This window comes from Dermacentor variabilis, chromosome 9, assembly GCF_050947875.1.
Source record: "Dermacentor variabilis isolate Ectoservices chromosome 9, ASM5094787v1, whole genome shotgun sequence".
Lineage (NCBI taxonomy): Eukaryota > Metazoa > Arthropoda > Arachnida > Ixodida > Ixodidae > Dermacentor > Dermacentor variabilis.
In genome coordinates, this window is record NC_134576.1 from 125,249,527 (window position 1) to 125,277,360 (window position 27,834).

Genomic DNA, 27,834 nt, shown 5'->3' on the forward strand with positions numbered 1-27,834 from the left:
GCCGCAGCAAAAGAGCGCCGAATTGCCGCTGACGTCAGCCCGCGATTATGAATTCTTGTATTTTTTTTCTTAATGCGTTATCATTAGAAGCGTCAAAGTGGCAAAAAAAGTGTATGGGAAGTGCGGGAAGCCGGTCACGTGGTAGAGGTAGAGAGGTGATGGGAGAGCTTAGGAGAGCGTGTAATGTATGTATATACGACTCGTACGTGTGTACTGCAACAGACGGTGGGTCTTCGCTCCTCGAAAAAAGGACAGGATGTGTGTCGAGTAAGTTCCCGAACAACACTTTTGCAACGTGGCGAACGCGGTTTCAATTATGGATCCGGGACATCAAAGAGGTGCGACGTAACGATAACGAATTTCTTGCGCATTGACCGCTAAATTGCCCGCATAGTTTTTGTGTCCGCCTTTTTCTTCGCTTCAATCGCACTGTTCCTTCGCTAAGATGACGTAAGGCCGCGCTGGAAGATGAGAGAGCTCCAGCGAATGGGGAAAGTTTGCAATTAAAAGGTGAGCGTCACCGACGCTTTCGTTGACATATGGCAGGGATTACAAACAGGGATTAACACCCGAAGGAAGTGAACTCGCAGTAGATTCGCAGAAGCTTTCCGAACAAGTCTAAACTACCAATGAAGGAAGTTACTACAAGCCAGAATTTCGTAGCATAAAAATACAATTGCGCAGATAGAAAGAACACGTCCGAGACCACGTGAAGCAAAGTTTCAATCACATGGTGTCTATTTTGGATGCTTGATTCTTGATTTCTTTGAACATTCATGCTTTGTTAACCTTCGTATATGTATCTGCAGACCACGCGTTCCTTCGATTTCTATGTGTGTTGCAATCACTTATATACGATATTTTTTTCAAAAGACCTTCAATTCAGAGTCAGCGCTCGTCCTGCGTATCTCGTCTTCGTCCTTTCGCGCTGCAAGAAAAATTATGTTATACCGTACCAGCTCGCCCCGTTGTCGAGCACCAAGCAGCGGGCAGCCATACGCGCTGGGACAGCGAGGAGCACCGAGTCGCAGCACGCTCCATGGCTACCCGCACCTGCTGAATGACGTAAGCAGAACGTGGCCGCGAGGGGCGCAGCTTTGCGCTCGCTGCAGCTTCCCAGTTTCGGTTTCGCGTGCTATCATATCCGAAACTACTCGTGCCACAGTTCCGTGGGTGATCGCATTTCTCCAGATCCAAAACTGATATGGCTTGTACGGAGAGCTTGCTTGAATTTCCCAGTTACGATGAGCTCGCTCAAATCTAAAGTTTAAATGTTCATTTATTTTTTGTTCATTAACGACTAATTACCACGTATCACCCGTCAGCACATAGTCGCCACTACGGCCGGCACGTCTCCTAAGGAACCGGCCTTTTTTATTTCAGAACGGCATTATTTAAATATTACCAACAATCTTCGTAGAAACACCCTGTATAACCGATCGACGCCGCGATGTAACCTACACCACCGGAGCACTTCCAAGGCCTGACACACCTGATCCACGGTGATCAGCATAAGTATGCGAACAAATGCACATAAAGCGCCTGTGGGGCCACGGACTGCGGAAAAAAATATCTATTGCTCCAAGATTAACAGTAAGGTCACACACATTCGCTGCTTTACGAACTTCCATGGGCAGCACACTCGGCAATGGCGTCCTCAGTATGAATTGTAACTCGTACGACACGTCAGTTTCAGCGCAACATTTTAGTGCGCTACACAGAAGACAGAAACGATAACGCGAGCGCGTTACGTTGTCGTCGCCTTTGTCTGCATCTACAGCGAAGATTGCAGGCATTGGACAAGTTGCGCATCGCATTGCATTTCTAGCGTATCGCATCCACGTAAAATAATTGATTGAATTCTGGGTTAATACGCGCCAAAAAAAAAACCACGATATGATTATGAGGCATGGCGTAGTCGGGGGACTCCGAACTGATTTTGAACACCTGGAGCTTTTGTTTTTTAAACGTGAACCCAACGCTCGGTACACATGCGTTCTTTTCTTTTTTTTTTCATTTCGACCCTATAAAAATGTGGCCGCCACGGCCGGGAGTGGAACCGGTTTAGCATCGCATCCATGTAAGCGGGGCTAATGCGCTAGGAAGGCGAATCGAATTGATGCGCCAGGAGGGAGTACATTTCGAGACGGGGAAAGTGGCCTCACGCGGCGCACGTGAACGCTGGCTATCGCATTGGCTATCGCTGGCTATCACATTAGCTATCGCATCGGCTATCGCTGACTAATACTAGTAACGCCGGCGTGTCACATTGAGAGAGAGAGAGAGAGAGAGAGAGAGAGCTCTATAGTGGAAAGTGAGACGGCTGCCGCCGCGTGGTCTTTTGCACTCAGCGGCGGAACGCTAATCGCCGGGGAATAGGTTCCGGCCACTTTCGGAAGAAGGCGGCTACGCCACACGTAAGCGCTGTCGCATCGCAATTACCCAGGTGCGCTGGAGAATGCGACACGCCACGGTCGCGTTAAAACCAGCGCAGCTGTAGCGTCGCGCTGAAGCTAACATAAGTCATACAACTCGCGGCATGCCGATCAACGTTTGTTACTGTAACTCGTGCTAACAGCGTGCCGTCGTTGTGCAGTATGTGTAGGCACTGTGTGAGAAGGCTCCGCACGCCATCCACAACATGCACAATGCTGTAATCTGCGTAATGTATACGAATTGCCATGACAAGTGCGATAAAGTTAAAAACCAAAGACGAACTTATGAGAACGATGTACTGGGTTCGGCGTCTGAGCATGGCTGAATTCCAACCAATCAGGAAAAACGTGACACACTGCGGACGTTAAAGGATCACCACCGAAGCTATTGCCCATTGGAGGTGGACATTTACCACCCCAATAAAGAAGAAAAAAAAAGACATGTTGTAGAAACCGATCGAAAATGAATGTCAAAATAGCCGCGCAAATCAAATGCACACACTAAGAAAATACTTCCCAAATGTACTGCTGATATCGATAGAGCTGCTCGCTGAAGGCGAAACAAATTGCCGTCGTTGGTTAGACGGCATGGCACCTCGGGGGCGGCGGTATGACGACGACGGAATGACGGCGATGCAGATCGCGAAGCAGATGACCGCCGCGACGACGACAAACGTGATGACAGCGCGACGACACGATGGCGTGACAAACGGCTGCGCGACCTGCGCTTGCTTCTCCGCTCGTTCACACCACGAACCGCACGTACTCTTACTTCTCCGACCGCTTGCGTCGGTATTGCGCAGATCTCGAGCACTGCGTGTGTCGGTCTTAAGCTCTGCTCTGCTATATGAAGGGCTTTTAGGGAGTCACGATTAGCAGGAACGCGAATTCGGCGTTTGGAAAGTACACGTCTTCCGGTAGGGGTGCCCGCTAGCCGGAGATAATGTGCCTGTAGGTGTGCTTCGGTTAGTTCCGATGAGTCGGCAAGACGAAGCGGCGCATTTCGACAAAGAGACGCGAAGCCGACTTCGGGCCCGAACGCGTCTTGCAGCCGTCGGCCGACAGCCAAAGTGGCGGAGAAACGCGACATGGCGCGCGCAACACCGACCGCGACATCTAAACCTTCAGGCGCCGTATTTACACGCACAAACATCGGCATTACATATACCACGTGTCCCAGCTAACGTCTAGTTAAGGTGTTCAACGAAAAAAAATAGATTTTTTTTAGAAGACGGTGCAAGATACAATTACAAGATACAAGATACAAATCGAACACTGTAGGTCATAAAATCGTATCTTGCCCAGTGTTTATTTAATGATTTATTTTTTCGTTGAAACGTTTGCCTAACATTAAATGGGATACCCTATAGGTATTACATGCATACGTACATAAGCAGGCACCAGACATATCAAAATTAGGGACGTAAAACCATGCAAAAGTTATTTATGAGCGTATTGTGATTTAGAAGTAGTTATTAAATGTTTAATGCTATTTTTGAAAGTTGTTGCAGTGTTATTGAAGTTTAACTTCCCTACGCGCTTGTTTAGTGCACAAGGCATTTCATATACTATTTTCTGCCTTCCGTATCCAGTCCGTATTTTGAGTGTGCGTCGTTTATAGAACCTTAGACAATATCTAGAATTTATTTAATCACCTTATTGCCTAAAATTTATTTCGGTGTATTAGTTGTAAAAAGCTCGAAATAATACAACTGGTCTGCCCGTAGTATGCCGTGCTTTGTAAATAGAGGAGCTGTTCAGAAATCGGGCACATTACCGTAACAGTTATCAAAAGAACGCGAGATTAAAAAATAATAACAAGGTGCTTGTAATTTGTTTGAGCAGTAGAATTTCACGCTATTAAACTACACGTAGGCTCAGAATAAACAAAATAGGTAATGATAAAGAGTTCATTTTAGCCACCGTGGTATAAGGCAGGCTATCCTGTAAAACATCCAATGGTACGCGTCAAGTCTGAACCGGGATAGCTTAAATGTACAGCCCAACTCAGCTTGTCTTGAAATCATACTCCAAAGAATTTTAGTTCTTGAATATCTTTAATTAGGCGTTCTTCAAATTTTGCTTTAATGGTACTGTATAGAGGTTTGGTTGTAGGAGTAGATATCATGTGCGCGGTTTTGAAGGCATTTAAAGTGTACTTATTTTGTTTTAGCCATCTGGAAAGATGAGCGTGATACGCGTTAGCGTTGGTTCCAAATGCTGCTAGAATATAGGAGGTAAAACTATATTTGTGTCATCTGCATACACGACGACTTCAGGGGGTGCCACGAATAGAAATAATATAATTTATAGAGACTATAACTAGCACTGCACCAAGTACGGAGCCTTGAGGGAGGCCTTGTCTCGTTTTTATTTCTCCTGAAAGTGTGCCATTAATAATCTCAAATTGATAGCAATCGTACCAGTAGTTTCTGAGTATAACTCAACAGCAATGGCTCGGACTCCAATTTGTTTAGTAATAAATCGAATTGTACGTAATCAAAAGACGAAAAGCAAACCAAGCGTATATTCCGTGTTCTCCACGTATACGAAATAGTATACGTGCAAAACGAATGCTATTACGTAATTTCGTTTCGGTGAGGCCTTCTAATATCACGCGCTGTATCACGCAAGCTTACGCGACGAGTGTAGGCGACGCTCCAGCGTCTGTCCTTTATTTTTATTAAATGCATTTAACCAGCGTCTCTGTTCCGAGATTGCTCAAACGAACCTTTTTTCTAATTATTTTTCTCGCGCAGAAGTACACGCTCTTTAGAGCCAGGCGTACAACGCTGTAAAGGTTCGGTTAAGCAAAAGCGAGCCATGGGGAGCTTTACGATGCTAAAGTGTGTCTTGGAAAAAAACTCGTCTACAGCGCAGGATTACAGATGCCCACCTGCGGTTCGCGTAAGAGGCAGTCTACTGAGAAAGTCTCGGGCGCACTCCATGGCAGTCAGTATTACGTCACGCTTTTAAGTTAAACGCGTGCCCTCCCACGCGAAGAAGGGGGGGAAGCCGGACTCAAAACAAGCAGTTAAAACGTAACGTACCGTCTTCAGAAATTCTGTTAAAAAAAAAAGAGCCCCGGCAGCTACGCAGGCAAATATAAAGCAGGCGTACGCGGGTTCGAGAGCACAATTTGCAGGTATACATTAGGAATGGCAAGAAATAACCAACTGGAATTTATTTTAAAAAATGTATAAAAGAAAAGGTTTTTCGTGTACCAAGAAACACGTGCTTGCTGTAGCACTCTGATTACGGACTCAACAGGTTGCGTGTTATTCCAAAACTGACGGCAGTCGTAACAGCCGTGGTGGCTCGACGCCTGTGCCGCTCACTGGGAGGTAGCGCGTTCGACTCCCGATCGCGGGACGCCGCGTTTCAGTGGTAGTGGAATGGTAGCGGCGCGGTCAAGCTACTGTGGTAGCTTTTAGCCCAAAATGACCGTCCAGTTTTTTTTTGGTTTACTGGAAAACAAAAGTTGATTTGATTCGATTTGAATTTGATTTGAACGCGCGCTTAAAGAGCAAAACAATACAGCAGTGTTTCTGACATTCCGCCCCCGTCGCAGCATACAGCCGTTGCCATAGGGAATCGAACCATCGACCTCGTGCACATCAGCACACAACGTCAAAGCCAACGAGTCACCGCGGCGGGTCCACCATGCGCGATAAACACGCTGTTATCACGGCCGAAATCTGTACCAATCATTTCGGTCCCAAGCAGCCTGGAAGATATTTCGGCCACTGTTCCAAGTGCGCTCTCCGCTTGGCCTACAGGAGTTACAGACACCCAGCAACAAGCCCAGCCGAAAGCGCGTGTAATATACAGAGGCGTGAAATTGCAGGTACTGCGTTCTTTACGACCATCCCGGGCACTTACGCAAGAAAGACTATAAGTCTATAGAAAGACTGTAGGTCTATAGAAAGACTATAGATGAATAGAAATGCAAGAACGCCCGCGTGTGCCGCGCACTCTGCGCACGTCAAAATTTCTGGAGTCCCCGACTGCAGCGCGCAGCTCACAATCGCAACGCGATTTTACTTCGTGTGCGCTCAGTATCAGCAACGCAGCGCACCTTGGCTTCCGCGTTCAAGAAACCAAACTAGGCTATACACACAACCATTCATTGGAGTGTGACGTCATGCAGCCAGCGGTTAAAGCCTACCGGGAACCGAGCACAATTGGCCGAGTACGCCGAGCGCAGCAGCGCCACAAGTCGGGCCGACCTTTGGAGACACGAAAGCGAGGGGGGGGGGGGGAAGTGAAGAGTTGGCTGCTGCGCGGAAAGTTGGACTTGCGAAGGCTCGCTGTATGACGTCATACTCCCGTAAACGGTTCTGCTTGGTCTAGCTCGGTTTCTCGAACGTGGAAAATAAGGTGCGCCGCATAGTTGGTACCGGACGCATGCGAAGTAGAGACACGAAGACACGCAAGATATGATGCGCACAACATCTTTGCATCATTTTGTGGGTCTGTTTTTTAGTTCTTGTGTTCTGTATCAACTGTGCAGGACAACATGTCTTCCGTATTATGCTTCCGCCTAGTTTATATCCTTGCTCAAAGTGCAGCAGCAAGTAAACTGACTGTGAATATTTGGTTCAATGAAAGAACAGGCGTCTCCGCCGTTTTCGAACCTGGACGTGTCATTCTGGACACCGTCCCATGCCATCCTGCTGCCGCTTTAATTAGGCCAATCAGAGAAGGCACTGCCGTCCAGTCAGCCAATCAGAGGTGTTCAAAACGAGGAATTCGACAACGTGGCAGTTCGCCTCGTAAGCTAGCGTGCACGCAGACAGAGTCACTGGAACGCCGGAAAGTTTGAGCGCCCGAAGAATTGATGCTTCGCGAGGCAGTTGTCGCAATGCGAGACGCCGTGCCCAAACATGGCAGCGTGCGCCGATGAAACCGGAAGCACAGCGTGAAAAACAGCAAAAGAAGGTCAAGCAGATCCAACGCAACGTCGGAGTCTGAAATGACGCGAACCTGGACTTTGCGATGGAAGAAGCAATGGAAGAAGAGGTAGCGAAAGCTTCGGCTTCAAAATAAAAACGCAAGCGGCAGGTATTCAGAGACACCTGAGACAACCAGGATTAATTTGAGAGATCAAGGGTTCAGGCTGGAAACACCTGCGTTCGGCGCTCCACCTTTGAATGGACACGAAAGCCTGACACGTATATATTATAACACCAGATATGCTCTAGACCTCGGAAATGTGAACACGAAAGGGCTGTGTATGATTGAACTGACTGAAATTTTTTAACCACACAAAATAACGGGAGAGCAACAAGAGAGCTTCCCGACTTGAGTCGCATTGGATAAGAATAGGGATTTGGAGGAGTTTGTCTTAGTTCATGATGTGATTTTTGCAGCTATATCGAAAATTTTTGCAATGCGTGAGCTTTTTGCAAGTTTCTTTAGTGTCGATTTGTTGAACGACTGATGTGGACCCGCCGTGGTTGCTTAGTGGCTATGGTGTTGAGCTGCTAAGCACGAGGTCGCGGGATTGAATCCCGGCCACGGCGGCCGCATTTCGATGGGGGCGAAATGCGAAAACGCCCGTGTACTTAGAGTTAAGTGCACGATAATGTACCCCCGGTAGTCCGGAGTCCCCTCCTACGACGTATACATTTGAGTGTTCTTGACCAATAAATCCAGTTGGCAATGGTTGTGTTTTATCTTTCTTTCAGTGAACCTTCATTCTTGTTCTTTTCTATCCGCATTTCGGTGCTTCAAGCTGCAAAAAGCACGATATCAAGTTAAGTTGCGTAGCAAAAAAAAAGTTAGAAAGAAACCGCACAAGAAGAACTAACAATACCGATGAAATCGTAAGAACGTGAACATGCGCGAAGTTTCGTACGTGAGTCAAGCAACTCGCAGAAAATAAAATCACACTCAAACCCACACGGTTCCGTAAACAAGCCAAAGTGCTGAAAACAGGCCCGAAAAGACGCGCACAAATAGGCTGACAACGTAAATGCAACCTGCCGCGTCGCATTGTCACGCAGCGTATGTCGAAGCCTTATTTACTCCTGCGCATATAGCAACACCACCGGTTAGCCCGGGCACGTTGCGGCGTAGCCACCCTGTCTTAGTCGACATCGACAATCTCGAGCGATGAAGTCGTTAACCACGGATACTGTTCAAACGATGAAACCAAAAGGAAGCGGTAGTGACTTAGTCTTTTCTTTCTGTTTTTTCACCCATCTGTCACACGCACAGCTGAGGACTAGTCTGCGCCTACGCTTTGTCTCTCCATGTATTTCCGTCCCTTGGTAATCAAAATTGCTCTAGAGGGCACGTAAGCGGCGCGGAACAAAGACGGAGACAGGATTAAAGGCACACCCCGACACGGGCGCCAACTGCCAACTGTTGATTCGTTTCAAGACGGCGATCATACAACCGTCCTGCAGCTGCAAACATGCGCGGGTGTACTTTAGTGAACCAAGTTTAGCGTGCGACCGCAGTGAGACTTTATCATTTAGCTGCCTGGACGACCGGCAAATTTTGGGGAAAAGAGAGGCAAGGGGGAAGGGGGGGTGGTACAAAGGAATCTGAACGTACTTGAATTCGCCTTAACTCCTGTCGTTTGTTACTTGTCGTTCACGTATCCATTATGGCCGTGAACTTAACTAGCCCAACACTAAACTTCTGATCGAAACGACTTCCCGGAGGGAAAAAGAAAATACGCAGATCCGACGCAGTGTTGGAATCTAAAGGACACGAAGTTTGATTAAGTTGTCAAAGTAGCAGCGGTAGCGGATGACGCGAGCGCACTCTCGTGGCGCGCATCTGTTAACCTGTCCGCGCGACGAGGACGAAAGCGACGTGTGATGCTCGTCGAGGGAATAACGTCGATAAGAGGTGCATTCTCCTAGAGGTAAGCCACATGTCTGGATACATTTAAGGCGATCGCGCCACCCGAGTCACAGTAACACGTCCATTCTGGGTATATATAAAACGCTGGTAGGCGAGAACGCTGGTAGAACGCTGGAGAACGATTGCCGCATACCCAGTGCGGCGATCGTCTCCGTTTGGGTTCGCATCCAGCGACTCAAGATCGTCAAACTTGCTAGCAAGTTGACTATTCAGGCACATATTCAGAAACCCAAGTTGTCTACACGTGTCCACGAGTGTATCCAGCGAGAAAAGGACAACGAACACAAAAATCCAAGGAAGAGGGGAAGAAAACTTCGCTATAAAAGAAGCTTCGCTATAAAGAATTAAAAAAATATAAGGCTCACCTTGTTGACCTGCGCGGCGGAGCGGTGACCACACCGTCGAGTGGTCCGGCGAGCCGGCGGCTTCCCCTTTATGCGCTGACCCCTCGGACGCTCCGGCCGAAGAGGTGGTGGACAGGCAGCAGCAGCAGAAACAACAGCGCCAACGACAACAATAACAACAACAACAACAAGAGCACAACAGAGCGATGCGAAGCTGGCAGCACCAATCAGGCATGCGGAGGGGATTGGCACCGCGCCGCAACTTCTCCACCGCCGCCGCGGCCCGTCGTCGGCTCGCGCTGCTTCCGCTGACGGCGACGCAGCCGCGGCGCCTGCAGCCACATCAGTTTCCTCGTCGTTGGGGTCGCACGAAAGCCGCCCCCTCGAGAGCCCTCCCCGAGCGGCGCGCGAAATGCGTTGAGCCGGCAGCAGCCCTGCCTACACGCGCGTGCTCGTATAGCTAGCTGCTGGCCCCCTGCTGCGGCTGCGCGCGCGCGAACCGCAAACTTCGCCGCCGATTTTCGGTCGTGATCCGACCCTTCCCTCCCGCGCCGCCGCTGCCTTACTGGCTTCACGGGCCCTTCTCCCCACGTGCGTTTACGTTACGTAGATCACGGTAACCCCCTCATCCTATCTCCCTCTCGCTCTCTCATCCCCGCTGCTGAGGCGGCAGGTAGTAGAGTCGCAGTCGGATCTGCGCGCGTGCTATTTGCAAATGAGTGTCGCTTAATTGGCCGGCCTGCGGCGTGACATGTGGGCGGGTGAAGCCAGAACCGTAGGTAATGTCCACCTTCCCGAACTGCTGGGCAGTGGCTAGCCAGGAATTTTTTTTTTTTTTTTGAGGCAGGGGCGCACTTCAACGGCGCAGGGTGGGTGAGGGAAGGTGGAGCTGGGAAGGCCGCATACTAGCACAGATTTTTTTTGGGGGGGGGGGGAGGAGGGGGCACATGCCCGGCAGGCGAGACAGACAGACAGACAGACAGACGGACGGACGAAGGCACACTGCCAGTTTGAGTTTGTAGCGGGGCGGTGAGAGGCGTCATTGCTGACATTGTGCGCATATCAAAGTGCGCCGAATGTCAGGTGCATAACCTAAATAAAGATGGCATTAAAGAAAGAAAGAAAGAAAGAAAGGAAGAAAGAAAGAAAGAAAGGAGATACCTTGTCGGCGAACTTTTGCTCTGGTGCGACGTCAGAAAACCGCACGGCAGGTGGTTTCATCTCGTTTCCTACTCAATATCACGAACAACGTAAATACTGCGAACAGCTAGAAACACTCCGGCACATTGTCATAGATTGCGAACAAAATCCAGACTTGTCTCCTCTAGCCCCCCCTGCCCCCCCCCCCCAAAAGCAGTAGGAGACGCTGCTGTGGGTCCAGCTCCAACCTCTCGGACCAGATCATCTTGGTTGATAGGGCGGTCGCAGCCAAGACGGCGCATGGATTCCCGTGAAGAGGGAAACCACTCCTGCAAATCAAGTCGTGCTTGTCCTCATTAAAGATGTTCTTTTTTGTCTCTCAGGTTTTAACTAAGGGTTGCTTTTGAGTGTTCATTTAAGCGACTAACATTTGTGCATTAAAAGTGTGCGATCCGTCGGACGACGCGTCGGAAAAACGGCTGCTTTAATTGAATTTAATGTAATTGAACTTAATGGAATCTCCTATAATCTTACTGGAGACGCTTAAGACGCATTGATGCGACCACGAAAAACAAACAGATGATGGGCTAGAGTGCTGATCGCTTTTATGCACACGTTTTGGGCTTTAAGCGGGCGAAGAACTCACCGGCGAGCAACTCGTGCGCGCGTCTGCCTGCGTCAGTGAAAAGAAAACGCCACTTTTATGGGTCGTTCGCTGCGAAAAAAGTACCTCGCCCGGCTTTCTCTTCGAGCAGCGGGCATTCACTCACGGGTGTTTGCAGCTCTGTGGCCGCGGTCCTCGTCGCCGCACCAACATGAGGCCGTGGTCGAGCAGGAGCGTCGGCAAGAGCCCCTCGACAAAGAGCGGTGGTTGGCCCTCTTAATTAACCCTTTGAATCTCTGTGCACACATTTGAGTGGGCAACTTGTTTTCTTTTTTTTTTTTTGATAGTTCTGTGTCCAGTGTCGGCAAGGGGGAAACCATTGACATAGAGCTGGGGGTCTCAATTGTCTGCTCTGATTACCCAATCGGGCTTCACTTCGCTTCAGACAGCTGGTCACGGCTACAGACACCATACAACCACTATATACACAACCATGTTTGAAGGGATGATCGACGTGCCGCATTCCGCCAGCAGCCAGTGCAAGAATATCTTTTTCTTCCTCGTAATGCCTGAAGCCAATTATTAACCTGAGCATGCGTTTTCAACTTGTGAGTCAATTTTTTTTATTGACAAAGAAAAAGAAGAAAATTCTACCTGTCTGTTTGTGCATTAGTCAGAATTTAATTGATATGTTTTACAAGGGCGCGCTAGAAAAAAATAAAAAGAGGAGGGTCAGCCAAGTGTCGATGCTAATGAAGACAAGGTCGAAGTATAGAAGGTAGCTAAAATGATTCGATGTGTAAATGTTGATTAAATCTCTCTATTCTGTATTTTTTCAAGCTCATTATTCACTCATTCTTTCACTTATTCACTCACTTATTCTTTGTATCTTATTTCACGGACAATTACATATACCTTGTCTTTTTTAGCGTTAACACTTGGTTGACCTTTTGTTTATTTTACAAAGAAGACAGGTTGGTCGATCTTGTAGATAATGCAGTCCATAGTGTAATGTTATTTTTCGATTATATGGGCCCTCGCCATATCTACGGCTAATTCTCGCTTCTTGTAGGTACCGCTGAAGCTGCGGCCTTCCAGACAGCATTGCATCGCGCTAGCCCTGCTTAGTCCAAACGAACTCGCTCCATTTCCCAAAAGTGTGCCGTACGGTGACTTTGCCTCAACATGTCTCTATTTCCGGTGGTGCAGCCTTTACAGGGTTAAAATGCAATGTGATGAATTTTGACTTTATTGGCGCTAATTATACATGTACTCTAAATTTTAAGTACTCTCCGACTAATTATCGCTTCTTGTCTCATCAAGACCTACATTGTTCAACCTCCTGCGATTCACTATGACGCTCTGAAGGCGCAAAAGGGATTTTTTTGCTTCTCCTGGAAGTTGCTACAAGATACCCAGATCCCAGATATGCCAAACTCATGTGAAGCTAGCCAAAAAGGCCTTGTCATCAAACGTTCAAACAAACCTTTTACCACCTTGATTTTCTTTCAGGAGAGTCTACAGTGTAATATAAATTTGACGCATATACTAGCAATTAACTCTAATTTGCGACTGAAGGGGTTAAGGGCGGAACGGTTGCGCACATATATAATTGCTCGTATGACTTGTATGAATAACGGCATCCGATAACTTTTCAAATAGCTCTTTACAAGGCCCAAAAGGCTCCAACAATCCTTGCAGCGCCACCTTTCTGACGTGCCGTATACAGGATCGGATAGTTTTGTCGCATACGCGTATCTTTCTTATACTTAAAACTAAGTCCTTGGTAAAGTTATCCTTGAAAAATAAAGCGCGTCAGTCACTGTATTCTACCGGTGCTAACCTACAGTGCTGAAGCTTGAACGGTAACAAAGAAGGTTAACAAAAATATGAAGACTACGTAATGAGCAATCGAATAAAAAAAGTCACTGATTTATCCGAAAGGCGAGCATCGATTGCGATAGCAAATCAGCAGACAGCTATACGAAGTAAGGATAGTAGTTTTAGCGGCGGTGTAAACTTGTAAACATAGATGGGCATACTATACTCGCAGACAACGTTTTGTGGTTATGAAGGGAAAGTTACGGGCACGTGGCTGCTGCACATGTGTTATCGCCCCAAGTAGTCTGACAGCGTCTGACAGTGATTTTGGTTGCTTGAAACAGACGCTGAATCGGCGCAGCGTCCATGCGCTCCATACACAGATCCCAAAGGGAGGCGAAAGGAAAACCTGTGATCATCGCATGGAGCGCATTCATACATAAGTGATCTACGGCGGTCGAACACAGAGAGGCACGTACATAGATAGATAGATAGATAGATAGATAGATAGATAGATAGATAGATAGATAGATAGATAGATAGATAGATAGATAGATAGATAGATAGATAGATAGATACTTGGTTAATAATTTGCGTAGCTAGTTAGTTTGTCATATACTCACTCAATGAATTTACAATTTAGTTAGTTAGTTAGTTAGTTAGTTAGTTAGTTAGTTAGTTAGTTAGTTAGTTAGTTAGTTAGAACTAGTTATGTCCCCTCTCAGTCGCAACCTGGAATGTTGTTCGGCCTCTGGCTGCTCGGACGGCAAGTCAATTTTTCGTCTTTTGCCTTCTGCAATGATCGCTGCTGACGAAAAATAATTATATCGAACAGAGTACTCGAAACAGTTTCCTCCATGGTCGATAGACGCGAGGAGAACCCCTATCGTCGTATCCTTCAGTACTGTAACTGCACCTGTAACTTATAGATTTAAAACTGGCGTGGTCTGGGCGTCGTGTTTCAAAGCAACATCCGGGCGGCCTTGCTTCAGAGGTCTTATTGAAGTACCGATACCGAGTTATCTTTGAGACACATCCGACCCCACTCCTTCTTCGTTGTGCTTACAAAATGATCTAAGCACATCCGCATCCCTTGCGCGTTGCGTCTCATCTCAAGGAAAAACATGGCCAGCAGCGTTGCTGACATCGAAGATCGACGGAGCACCCCACGTAGCGCTTGCCGGCAGAAGTTTCCCCTTGAGGTGTTCATATTCTTGCCCGTTCGAATTTGTACCTGAGCGGATTATGGGAATGTTTGCGTAAGAGTGGAAACAAGATTTATTTTGATAAAGAAATGTGTATGAAGAGAACGAGTAAGGGGAACATATATTAGGTAATTTTAGCGCGTCGCTACTGTTCATCGTTACCGCCGTGCCGGCCATCACCTGCCAGCTTTTGCAAACGACGCCAGCTAATGCGTGCAACCCTTACCACGTGCATGCGCGGCGCAGGTAAATTTGGGCGCACGAAGACTTGCAAGGGGCCGGAGGCCTTAGCGGCAAATGCTAAGCGCTAGCGCAGCGCTAAAACTCTCTACTTTAAGTACAATAGATAACCGCATACAAGAAAGTATTATAAATAGCAGTAGCTAACAGGCAAGAGTGTTAACATATTTAAGATTTACGCTTTTAGGTATACAAACATGAGTGATATTTATCACAAACGTCAACTACTCAACGTTTCCTATTTACTAAGGCACAATGACTTTTTTTCTTCCGTTTGTTTACGAATAACGTTCTTGGTTTATTTATTTGTTTATTTTTATTTGTCGAAACACAAACGATACGAACACGATATTGAGCAAGTAGTATGTCTTTTTCTAGTGTTCCATCGAAAAATTAACACTGTTCAATCTCGTGAACTTAATTTCTAGTGCGAAGCCTTCGCGTTTGTCTTGTTGCGGGGCTTCCCAATGCTCGTGGCTTGCTGTTGCGTCGATGACTATACGCACCGAATGCTTTGCGGAACACTCAATAAAATTCACCAGATATTTCGCATACTTCGTGACACAATCGCACATCTCGGTATTTTTCAGTAGACAATCTTGACCATAGTTTAACTGCAATAGCCATACACACATTACGTGTATGGTGCAGGTTTGTAGGTTTAAGAAGCGCGCACTTTAGATGCGTGACAAAATAATGTAAAGACAAGACAAGCGCTAACTTATAACTAAACTTCATTCGAAGCAGACAGACGTTAAGAGGCAGGGAAGGTGTGCAGACCGCAGTAGCGAAATTCGTAAGAACCGTCTGAATAATCTTGCAATACATAAAAATAACCAAATCATAGCATTCTTTATAAATACTGTTGTTCGCTGCTGCGCAGCGTTATAGAAATGTCGCTGACACATGCCTTGTCATTCTGGCTGATATAAAAGGCTTCCATTAACTCCCACGCAAGCGTTCCCCCACTCTTACCCAAGTGTAGGACGTAGTTCTTTTTTTTTTGTAGCGTATTTAGTTAGTTGAACGCTGTATATCTGAACAGGCGCTATTGCAAATGCATCTGCTGAGGCATGTCGTGTCAGCTGTCGGCATCAAAGGGTGCACCGCGAAGGCGGGCCCACCGCAACATGCAACAAATCGACGGCTTAGGACTGTGGGTCAGACTCGGGGACGGACATGACTTAAGATCAAGCCTCCGTCAGGGGCCACGATGCATCAAAACGAATCTTGACGCCTACACGACGGATGGCTCACGCATCCGTCCACGAAGGAGGGGGGTTTCCGGCTTTGTTCGGTGAGGCCCCACTTGACTCTTGGCTGTCGGCTTGGCCTCCGAACATAAATCGATACTTCGCCCCGTCGTCAAGTTCGTGACAGTTTGACCAAGTGACTAATCATCGTTTAACAAGGCGCCTGGATGTGGCTTGTGGGTTCTAATTAGACCGAGTCACGCCACTACACTGGCCCAAGCCGTTCGCTCCGCAATTGAACAAGAGATGGAAGAGGTCAATTGACTTCCGCGACAGATTGGCAGCTAATTGCGCTGGCTTTAGGCTCTACCCTGTTCGTTAGCATAAATCATGCATCGTGGTGTTAGTAGATTAATGCGCACTAGGGTACGCCTTGGGAAGAAAGCTTCAGCTCTGTTCTTCCAATGGACGAGCGTATGAGGTCATTTTTCGATAACGCTAAGGTGTAATCAAATTGCTAGTGGATGCGAGGACGGCTACCGCACCACACAAACTGCCCTCCCAGTTTTGGCAGTCGTGAATGATTTCAGCCAGGTGGCATTCATCCTTAGCCGATGCTAACGGAGCAAGATTTCCTGATGACTCCGTGTCGTGCGGCAGGCATGAAGTTGGCATGGACGTTTACTGGTTGCGCGAAGTACTTGAGTAGTCTGGTAAAACCAACAATATTTTATGACATCGGATATATTTGCGCACTGTTTTCTAAAAGCGTTAAGTAAAAACACCTTCAGCCTAAATAATTCACAGAACAATTCACAGAATTTGAAAAGGTTGCAAGCTCGGATTGTGTGGCGGATGTTGATGGTGATTTTTTCCATGCACTATGTCAGTCTTCGACGAAGTTTACAGTGTGTGACTATTAGTTTACTGTTCCTCACATTGACACTGCAGACGTAGTAGTCTAGCCAGTTGTGCAACCTCCGTCGTCGTTTTGATCGAGCTGTTACCAATATGAATGTATACCAATTCGCCCAACTTTCCACTTCAATACAGGAATTCATATGTCGGATGTGACTTGACCGTATAGAAGTTCATAGCTGCCACCCTTGGATCATGCATATATATGTCATAGGAAATGTAAAGTTATCGCGCAGGACTGGTATGCATCATGTTTAGAGTGAACGGAAAACCTGAATACTGGTTGTTAAATGGAGCTGCTTGAAAATTGCCTCCATTGAGTTTCCAGTGTTATCGATAACGATGGTCTGCACCTGCTGGATAAACTCTACCATTCGGAGCACACCTCACAGCTGGCGGTGTATTCTGAACACAAGGCTTTATTTGCTTAGTTGCGCGTGTTTAGCGTATCTGGGACTTGGGTATCTTGTAACCACTTTCAGTAAAAAGCTTCCCTTTCATGCCTCCAGAGCGTCGTAGCGAGTTGCAACGTGCAGCAAAATGTCAGTTCAACAAGAGACAAGAAGCAATAATTAGTCACACAGTACGTAAAGTTAACGGCACGAGCGCAAATAGTGGCAGTATAGTCAAAAATTAACCACATTGCACGATACCCCTGTAAAGGGTGCACTGCCATAGATACGAACGTGTTGAGGCAAAGCCGCTGTACGGCACACTTTTCTAAAATGAAGTGAGTTCGTTTGGACTAAGCAGGGCTCGAGCAAAGGAATAATGTCTGAAAGGGGGCTTCGGCGGTGCCTACGTAAAAGCGAAAATTAGTCGTAGATTAGGTAAAATTGGGACGTAATTAGCGCCAATGTAGCCCAAAGTCAACCACATTGTTCCATAGACTGCACTATCTCCAGGATCGACCCACCTGGCTTCTTAGTCAAAAAAGAACAGGTAAACCAAGTGTCGATGCTAAAGAAGAAGAGCTCGACGTAATTTTCAGTGAAATGCGATACCAGTAATACACGAAATGAGTGAACAATGACCAACAAGAAGAGGCAGAATAGAGACACAATCAGCACTTAATCAGTGAAACATTTGAACCACCATGTACGTCAACCTTCTATACTTTAGCGTCTGCAGTTGGTTGACGCCTTCTTTTTAAATTGAAAGCCAATATTCCTAACTAGCGTCTGTTGCAAGATGCTTGAACATGTTCGTTGTACTAATATTTTTTTTTTCATTTTGAGGATAATAACTTCGTTGTCGATTTTCAGCATGGCTTTCGTTGAGCTCATTCCTGTGTAACAAATTTGACTGGATTTGCCGCTGTTAGTGTTCAGTATATTCGATAGCGGCTTACAAATCAACTGTTTACCACTTCATCTCCAGAAAGCCTTCGTCAAAGAACCTCACGATCTTCTTCTATATAAACTTTATATGCTCCGTTTGCCTGATAACATTTTTATTGGCTTCGCAGCTACTTAACAGGTCGCACTTAAGCGGTCACACTAAATGGTCTAAAAATCAGCCCTGCCCCTCCCCCCCCCCCCCGTTTACTCTGGAGTACCACAGGGCTCCGTGCTTGGTCTACTTTCTGTTTTGAATTTATGTTAACGAAACACACACACACACACACACACACACACACACACACACACACACACACATATATATATATATATATATATATATATATATATATATATATATATATATATATATATATATATATATATATATATATATATATAGGTACCCATATTACATCTAAAATTAAGCTCTAAGCAGACGATTGTGTTTGGTATATGGAATGTGTTGATCACTCGGAATAGTGAGCATTACAAAACATGTTGGGTTGATTTTTTTCCTTGTCACAAGAATGGTCAATGCCCCTGAACATATCCAAATGTAAACGTATAAGATTTACTCGCAAACGCATGCCACTTCGCACTTTTTACTACTTGAACAACCAAGTCCTCTAAGAAGTGAAGAAAGCCAAGTACGTAAGTGTAACTTTTTCTGCAAAAACTTAAATTGGAATGAACGCGTTCATGATATTACATTGAAAGCAGGGCGCACTCTAAATTTTATTGTAAGAAATTTCGAGCGTGGCTCGTTTACGGTGAAACAGTTGCTTTACATTACTAACGCTCGCCTTATTCTAGAGTACGCGTACGCTATGTGGGACCCCTGTACGCGAATCCTAACATAGTCGAAGCCATTCAAAAATCGCGCTGCGCGTTTCGTGACTGGGAACTATTTCGTGCCAAGCAGCGTTGCTGCCGTTAAACGGTGCTTGAACTGGTCTGAGCTCGCCGCACGTCGAAAAGACTTTCGTGTCACAATTCTTTTACAAGTATTTTGCTTGATCGCTCCGTCCTCAATCAAGATAAATATTTGCAGCCGTCAACTTACTCGTTAAAACGTTACGACCAGCCCTTCACGATAATCTTTTTTTTTTTTTTTTTTTTTGCGCGCGCACCACTACATATAGGGAGAACTCGCAGTTCCGTTTTTCTGAATTTGGCACCGAAATCCCAGCTCTAATGCGTCAATGTTGACGTCACGGATTTCGAAGCACTCTTTTCTTTTCGTATATGGGCCGATGCGACACAACAAAAGTTCTCGAAGCTTTCCACGTTTGCTCTTTTATTATTCGATGCAACTTACCAATAGAAGAACTTTAACTGGGCAAATTTGTGACGTCAAAGCGAGCCGGTGCGGGAACTTCGAGGCGGCGGCGCCACCAGTCCTTGCTCGCTTACCAGGCCTCTCCTCGCGTTAAGAGTGAACTTTTTGGCATTGCGCAAGAGTGACTTATAATACAGCTTAGATTGTTTTTCTATTTTATAGCGGAATTGGACGATAGTCCAGAATAGCGTCCAGATGAGAGAGAGTGAGAGAAAGTTTAATGCGTCAGCATCAGGAGTGTCAAAGTGAAAAAAAATGTATGTGTGTGAAGTGCGCGAAAAAATTAATTCTGGGGGTTCTACATGCCAAAACCACGATCTGATTATGAGGCACGCCGTAGTAGGGAACTGCGGAAAGTGGGACCACCTGGGGCTCTTTAACGTGCACTTAAATCTAAATACACGGGTGTTTTCGCATTTCGCCCCCATCAAAACGCGGCCGCCGTGGCCGGGGTTCGGTCAATAAAATTGGCTGTATGTATTTATTACAGTTGGAAAGTGTACACGAGCATCAACACACTCCCGCCTCCTCGTTATGGCTTGAGTCCGCGACCTCGTGCTTAGCAGCCCAACACCATAGCTTGGGAACGGAACCACTAAGGGAACCACTAAACGGGAACCACTGAGCAAGCACGGCGGGTGAAGTGTGGGAAGTCGGTCACGTGGTAGAGAGGTCATATATATGCATATATTGCAACTGACGGTGGTGTGCTAGGAAACACTTTCAGTTGCACTTGGCAGGCAGGACGTTTGTCGAGTGCGCTCCCGAACACTTTGCAATGCGGTGAACGCGGTTTAAATCACGGATTCGAACGCAATGCTAACGCATGTCTCTCATCGCCGCCGAATGTTGTTGCAGGTCAGCCTGCGCGCTGCCTCGAAACAAGTGCGCAGGTGCGAGTCGTTCTCGCGCGCGCGCTGATGTCGACGACGGCCAACCGCAAACATCGACGTACACCGCTTCGAGTGGATGGGCGAGTTCACACAGCAGCCAACGCTGTGAAATAGACGCGCGCGCTGGCTCTCGGCTTAATCCTAGGCTCGCGACCACCGTTCTCGAGCTTTTGGGGCCAACAGGCAGGCACCTCTCAGTCACGTTTCGGCAATTAGGCCTTCGCAATTAACGCTGTTTCGGAGGGGGCGAGCGAGCACCTCACGTCAAGGCTCTCTCTCTCTCTCTCTCTTTCTACGCGTTGCTTGGAGTGAGCACCTGTCTTCTTCACCAAGCGATCACGTGATCAGGTCGTAACTTGGGCGAAAGGGGGACAGGGGGGTGGGGTTGTAAAACGTGCTGCAGGATTCTCAGGCTCCGTCACACGCAGCTGCGCGATGAGCTTTTAGCGTGTTCATGAGCGGCATTTCCGCTATCACATTACCGTAATGGCCACAGATGATTTCGAGGAACCGCTGAAGCGTTGCTGTCACGCACTGTTAACACGCGCGCCTTCTGAGACTGTAATTATACCGATGCACGCGGTATCGCGGAGGCTCATTCTCGAGCGTCGGAAGGGCGTCGGTTTGGAGCGTTGGAATCGCGTCGGACGTTCGGAGATTTGCGTGCGCTGCGTTTTGACGTCTGTCGTCGGTAACGCATAACGAAAACGGGCTGGCTTCCAGCACAGCGACGGAGCGACCCTCTAGACAACAAAAGGCACGGCACCGATTGTCAGTTAATTAAATTAAAGTGTGTATTTTAAAGCTCCGAACATAAATAGCGGGCTATAAAGGGACGCCGTGGTGGACTGTCGCCGGATTAATTTTCACCACCTGAGGTTCTTTAACACGCACACAACGCACAGTACACAGACGCTTTTGCATTTCACCCCCTCATCGAAATGCGGCCACCGCGGCCGGAATTCGGTTTCGCATCTTCGGGCTTTGCAGCGCAACGCCAAAAATCACTACGCCACCACGGCGGGTCGGGCCAAAGCTTGGACATTAAGAAAAATGAGTCCATGACGACACATCCGAACTCAAGTTCACGGGCGTCGTCTGTGCAAGAGGGAACACTGTGCAAGAGGGAACGTAGCGATGACGTAATTTTGATGCGAAAACATCAAATGACCCATTGAGCGAAAAAGCCGACGTCTGTAGCAGCGAAACGGCACCTAAATTTCCATTGGCTGCGACGCCACGTCACGTGCTCGCCATGACGAAGCAGAGCGGGCGAAAGGGCTAGCGCCCTTTCGCCCGCTCTGCTTCGGTTGAGTCGTTCTACTTGGTTGAGTCGTTGAGACACTTCGATCCGTGACGTCATGGTACCTTGCCCGACTCCCATAGAATCTAATGGGGACGCTCCCGGAGTAAGACGTGGTGATTTTGATAACACAGCTTTCGTCACGCCGGGCTTGGCAATGGAAATTTCGGTCCAAGTAGCATGATGCCGTAAAGCAGAGTGCACAGGCCAGCTATACAGGTGGTGCTGTCTCAGCGCGCTCGCTTACCCCCCGCAAGGAGTTCACAACCCCAAGGACCGCTCAGCGGCATTCAATTGGACATTAATGGTTTCGCATTCACAACTCGCAAGAAGTGCTTAGGTGTCCTCGGATTTTTCATTCTTGTTATATTTCTCGCTTGCATACAGTCAGAAAGTAAAAAAGGATGGACGAATATCTGAAGTATCGAATGTGGTTCGATATTACACGCTAACCATTCATTTCCGTGTTCGAAGATGGACTATTTGGTATTTTCGAATATCGGGACCGACTGTCAAAGTCTGGTTACTTTTCTCCGTCTGCTAAACAAAGTATCGCAAATTATCAGAAGTGAAACAACGACAAATGTTTTCGGAGCAATTCGGCACGCAGCTAATTGACGCAAAGTGAGTAGCCATGAACCTTACGGGACTATGAGCCATGGCATTTTTTGCTTGCTTATGGGGGTATGAGCCATAGCTCACGGTGGTATGAACCATTGACGATGACAGTTTTCGACATGCTGTTCTGTATGTTGTACACGTGATTAGAAAGAATTTAAGCACTGTTCCCTTCACTTTGCTGAGTGCATGTAGCCTCTGCCTTACGGGGCTTTGAGCCACTGCATTTTTTGCTTGCTTACGGTAGCATGAACGCTTATGGGGGTATGAGCCATTGAGGGTGACAGTTTCATGTTCCTGGAGTATGAAAATGCACGGAACGCTAGCCATATACAGCTTCGCTGTAAAGGTTTCTGACTACGCCACTGCCACTCGATAGTGCTGCTCTTCAAAGAACCTCTTTCACGCCAACTTTGATCACTTGCTATGTGCCACGGGGTATGCGCCTCTATTAAACGAATTTATTTGACGCCAACTGGGTCACGGTTATGTCAACGTTAATACTATTAGCAGTAGTGTGCATTGAGCGAGGTGCGTTCAGCTATAGAGAAATTCAGAAGATGTCGGTAACACAAAATTGAAGTAGTCGGCGACGCAGAAGTGAAGAATTTGGCAATAAAGTGTGTCACTTCAACGCTAAGTGCACCATCCATAGTGCGATGGGTGCTGAAAGAACTTTTTTTTTTCATTCGTTTCACGCTTCCCCAAAATGTCCGTTGTTTTTGCAATACCTAGACGTTTTTTCTAATGTCCGCCAACTCTTGACCAATCTGCAGTCTCCTATTAATTGTTATTCAAATCATGCGCCTTCATCATCATCATCATCATCATCATCATCATCATCATCATCATCAGCCTGGTTACGCCCACTGCAGGCAAAGGCCTCTCTCATACTTCTCCAACAACACCGGTCATGTACTAATTGTGGCCATGTCGTCCCTGCAAACTTCTTAATCTCATCCGCCCACCTAACTTTCTCCCACCCCCTGCTACGCTTCCCTTCCTTTGGAATCCAGTCCGTAACCCTTAATGACCATCGGTTATCTTCCCTCCTCATTACATGTCATGCCCATGCCCATTTCTTTTTCTTGATTTCAACTAAGATGTCATTAACTCGCGTTTGTTCCCTCACCCAATCTGCTCTTTCCTTATCCCTTAATGTTACACCTATCATACTTCTTTCCATAGCTCGTTGCGCCGTCCTCAATTTAAGTAGAACCCTTTTCGTAAGCCTCCAGGTTTCTGCCCCGTAGGTGAGTACTGGTAAGACACAGCTATTATACACTTTTCTCTTGAGGGATAACGGCAACCTACTGTTCATGATCTGAGAATGCCTAACAAACGCACCCCAGCCCATTTTTATTCTTCTGATTATTTCCGTCTCATGATCCGGATCCGCCGTCTCTACCTGCCCTAAGTAGATGTATTCCCTTACCACTTCCAGTGCCTCGCTACCTATTGTAAATTCCTGTTCTCTTCCGAGACTGTTAAACATTACTTTAGTTTTCTGCAAATTAATTTTTAGACCCACTCTGCTGCTTTGCCTCTCCAGGTCAGTGAGCATGCATTGCAATTGGTCCCCTGAGTTACTAAGCAAGGCAATATCATCAGCGAACCTCAAGTTACTAAAGTATTCTCCATTAACTTTTATCCCCAATTCTTCCCAATCCAGGTCTCTGAATACCTCCTGTAAACACGCTGTGAGTAGCATTGGAGAGATCGTATCTCCCTGCCTGACGCCTTTCTTTATTAGGATTTTGTTGCTTTCTTTATGGAGGACTACGGTGGCTGTGGAGCCGCTATAGATACCTTTCAGTATTTTCACATATGGCTCGTCTACACCCTGGTTCCGTAATGCCTCCATGACTGCTGAGGTTTCGACAGAATCAAACGCTTTCTCGTAATCAATGAAAGCTATACATAAGGGTTGGTTATATTCCGCACATTTCTCTATCACCTGATTGATAGTGTGAATATGGTCTGTTGTTGAGTAGCCTTCCTTTACGGAATCCTGCCTGGTCCTTTGCTTGACAGAAGTCTAAGGTGTTCCTGATTCTATTTGCGATTACCTTAGTAAATAGTTTGTAGGCAACTGACAGTAAGCTGATCGGTCTATAATTTTTGAAGTCTTTCGCGTCCCCTTTCTTATGGATTAGGATTATGTTAGCGTTCTTCCAAGATTCCGGTACGCTCGAGGTCATGAGGCATTGCGTATACAGGGTGGCCAGTTTCTCTAAAAGAATCTGTCCACCATCCTTCAACAAATCTGCTGTTACCTGATCCTCCCCAGCTGCCTTCCCCCTTTGCATATCTCCCAAGGCTTTCTTTACTTCTTCCGGCGTTACCTGTGGGATTTCGAATTCATCTAGACTATTTTCTCTTCCATTATCGTCGTGGGTGTCACTGGTACTGTATAAATCTCTATAGAACTCCTCAGCCACTTGAACTATCTTTTCCGTATTAGTAATGATATTGCCGGCTTTGTCTCTTAACGCATACATCTGATTCTTGCCAATTCCTAATTTCTTCTTCACTGCTTTTAGGCTTCCTCCATTCCTGAGAGCATGTAAAATTCTGCCCATATTATACTTTCTTATGTCAGCTGTCTTACGCTTGTTGATTGACTTCGAAAGTTCTGCCAGTTCTATTCTAGTTGTAGGGTTAGAGGCTTTCATACATTGGCGTTTCTTGATCAGATTTTTTGTCTCCTGCGATAGTTTACTGGTATCCTGCCTGACGGAGTTACCGCCGACTTCCACTGCACACTCCTTAATGATGCCCAAAAGATTGTCGTTCATTGCTTCAACACTAAGGTCCTCTTCCTGAGTTGAAGCCGAATACCTGTTCTGTAGCTTGATCTGGAATTCATCTATTTTCCCTCTTACCGCTAACTCATTTATCGGCTTCTTATGTACCAGTTTCTTCCGTTCCCTCCTCAGGTCTAGGCTAATTCGAGTTCTTGCCATCCTGTGGTCACTGCAGCGCACCTTGCCGAGCACGTCCACATCTTGTATGGTGCCAGGGTTAGCGCAGAGTATGAAGTCTATTTCATTTCTAGTCTCGCCGTTCGGGCTCCTCCACGTCCACTTTCGGCTATCCCGCTTGCGGAAGAAGGTATTCATTATCCGCATATTATTCTGTTCCGCAAACTCTACTAATAACTCTCCCCTGCTATTCCTAGTGTCTATGCCATATTCTCCACTGCCTTGTCTCCAGCCTGCTTCTTGCCTAGCTTGGCATTAAAGTCGCCCATTAGTATAGTGTATTTTGTTTTCACTCTACCCATCGCCGATTCCACGTAATCATAGAAGCTTTCGACTTCCTGGTCATCATGACTGGATGTAGGGGTGTAGACCTGTACAACCTTCATTTTGTACCTCTTATTAAGTTTCACAACAAGACCTGCCACCCCCTCGTTAATGCTACAGAATTCCTGTATGTTACCAACTATATTCTTATTAATCTGGAATCCGACTCCTAGTTCCCGTCTCTCCGCTAAGCCCAGGTAGCACAGGACGTGCCCGCTTTTTAGCACTGTATATGCCTCTTTTGGCCTCCTAACTTCACTGAGCCCTATTATATCCCATTTACTGCCCTCTATTTCCTCCAATAGCACTGCTAGACTCGCCTCACTAGATAACGTTCTAGCGTTAAACGTTGCCAGGTTCATATTCCAATGGCGGCCTGTCCGGAGCCAGGGATTCTTAGCACCCTCTGCTGCACCGCAGGTTTGACTGCCGCCGTGGTCAGTTGTTTCGCAGCTGCTGGGGACTGAGGGCCGGGGTTTGATTGTTGTGTTCATATAGGAGGTTGTAGCCAAGTACTGCACCAGGCTGGCCAATCCTGCTCTGGTGAGGGATTGCGTTACCGGTTCTGGTCACCGGGATCAGGCCGCATTCCAGGCCTGTTTCTGCAATTTTATCAACACGCATTTTTTTTTTAATCCGATGGAAAATTGCCGGCACCGGGATTCGTACCACGGACCTCTTGCACGCGAGGTGGGTGTTCTACCTCTACGCCAGCGCTGCACCTGCCGTGCACCAATCTTGCACCAACAAGCCCAAAAAGATACGCTGCTGAATTACATCTCCGCGGAGGGTGTGCGCCATTAGTAAGGGAAAACCGGTCTTAACCAAAGCAGAAGAAGAAGCGCGCTCGTTGGAGGCATAAGAAGAAGAAGCAGGTCCGCGGACGCTGACCGCTTTGCCTACGAGCGCCGCGTAACACAGGGTCGTCTTCGGCTCGCCACAGCAGCCGCGGCCATACTCGCGGCTCCCACTGTAACGGCAGACCGGACGCCATGGCCGAAGCGTTCGCCTTCCGCGGCAAGGCCGTGAGCCCCGAAAGCACGACACGCAGCCCCTTCGGCAGGCGGACCTGGCTCGTCGTCGGGCTTATGACCTCTGCCATGCTGCTAATGTGTGCTTCGGTGGCGTTGTTCCAGCGGCGCTTCGACCTGGCCAGCTACTTCCGCCGCCCGCCCGTAGCCGCAGCCGCAGCCGACGATGACTGGGGCCGAAACGTGTCGGCCAACAAGACGAAGGGCAAGACCCACGAGGAGCTCAAACGGGAACCGCGAAGTGACGCCCGCAGCACTGTTGCTGCTTCGGAAATCAAGACGCGCGAACCACCGCAGACGAAGACCAAGCGAAAGGCTCGCACGAAGTCCGCGTCGCGGCAGGTAGCCGAGAACGGTTCCCAGAGTAAAGTCACTGCGGTTCGTAAGGCGTCTACGACGAGAGGCGCGCAGCGGCTTCGAGACGGCTCCACGGTCGTTGACATCGACCGAGAGCTCGAGCTCCTGCAGCGACCCTTCGCCGAGAGACCCGCGGCAACGGACGACGCTTCGCCGACGATCAACGGTAATGACAGGCCGGACGCGAAGAAGGAACTGCCCGTCCCAGGGACTGCAGGGACCGCATTGAAGTCCGAGGCTAGCTTCGGTTCTTCCGTGGGAAGCAAGTCCGCAGAAGCCTCGTACAGGACTCAGCCCAGTAGCGGCGAAATCGCAGAGTCTCCAGACTCGGTTAAGAAACACGAAGAGTCAACTCCTAATCACCCTCCGGCGGACCTCGCGATTTCTTCGACCGACACCAACCACGACTCCCCCGTGCCGCACAAAGGCGTCCGCATGGTGAAGAGAAGGCGGAAGCTCAGGAGGCTCATCACATTTCCGGCCTCGACGTCAAGCACTAACTCGCTAAGCAGCTTGGCGGTTCCGGCTGGAAACGTGACTGGTGCAGGAGCGCACACTGATAATACAGGGGAAGCTCGCGCGAAGGAGGAGGTCGTCACAAAGAAAAGAGAGCACCAGGATGCTCTGAACAACCAGGTGAATTCAGTTTCGAAACTGGCAACGGGACTAAGCTCTGAGAGCCCGACGACAAGTATGGGACGCGCGGCAGTTACTGATGTCGGCAGTTCCAAAGCTTCCGGGGGCGGTATAAGTTCAAACAGTACTACTGCACAAGTATACTCATCTAGCCCGTCTGTAAACACTGCCACCTTGAGCACGGCACGTGACTTCACAGGAACATTAGGAAGTAAGAAGCCAGCGTC

The 27,834-nt window shown here is 47.6% G+C and overlaps 1 protein-coding gene across 1 annotated transcript in view; it reads right to left on the bottom strand.

Annotated features, from left to right (window-relative positions):
- Positions 1-10,126, bottom strand: part of LOC142557427 (uncharacterized) — a 57,370-nt gene extending 47,244 nt beyond the window's left edge. The window contains exon 1 of the mRNA XM_075669266.1: positions 9,680-10,126. The gene's annotated coding sequence lies outside the window, so the exon portion shown is untranslated. The remainder of the gene's footprint in view (positions 1-9,679) is intronic.
- Positions 10,127-27,834: the final 17,708 nt, after the last annotated feature.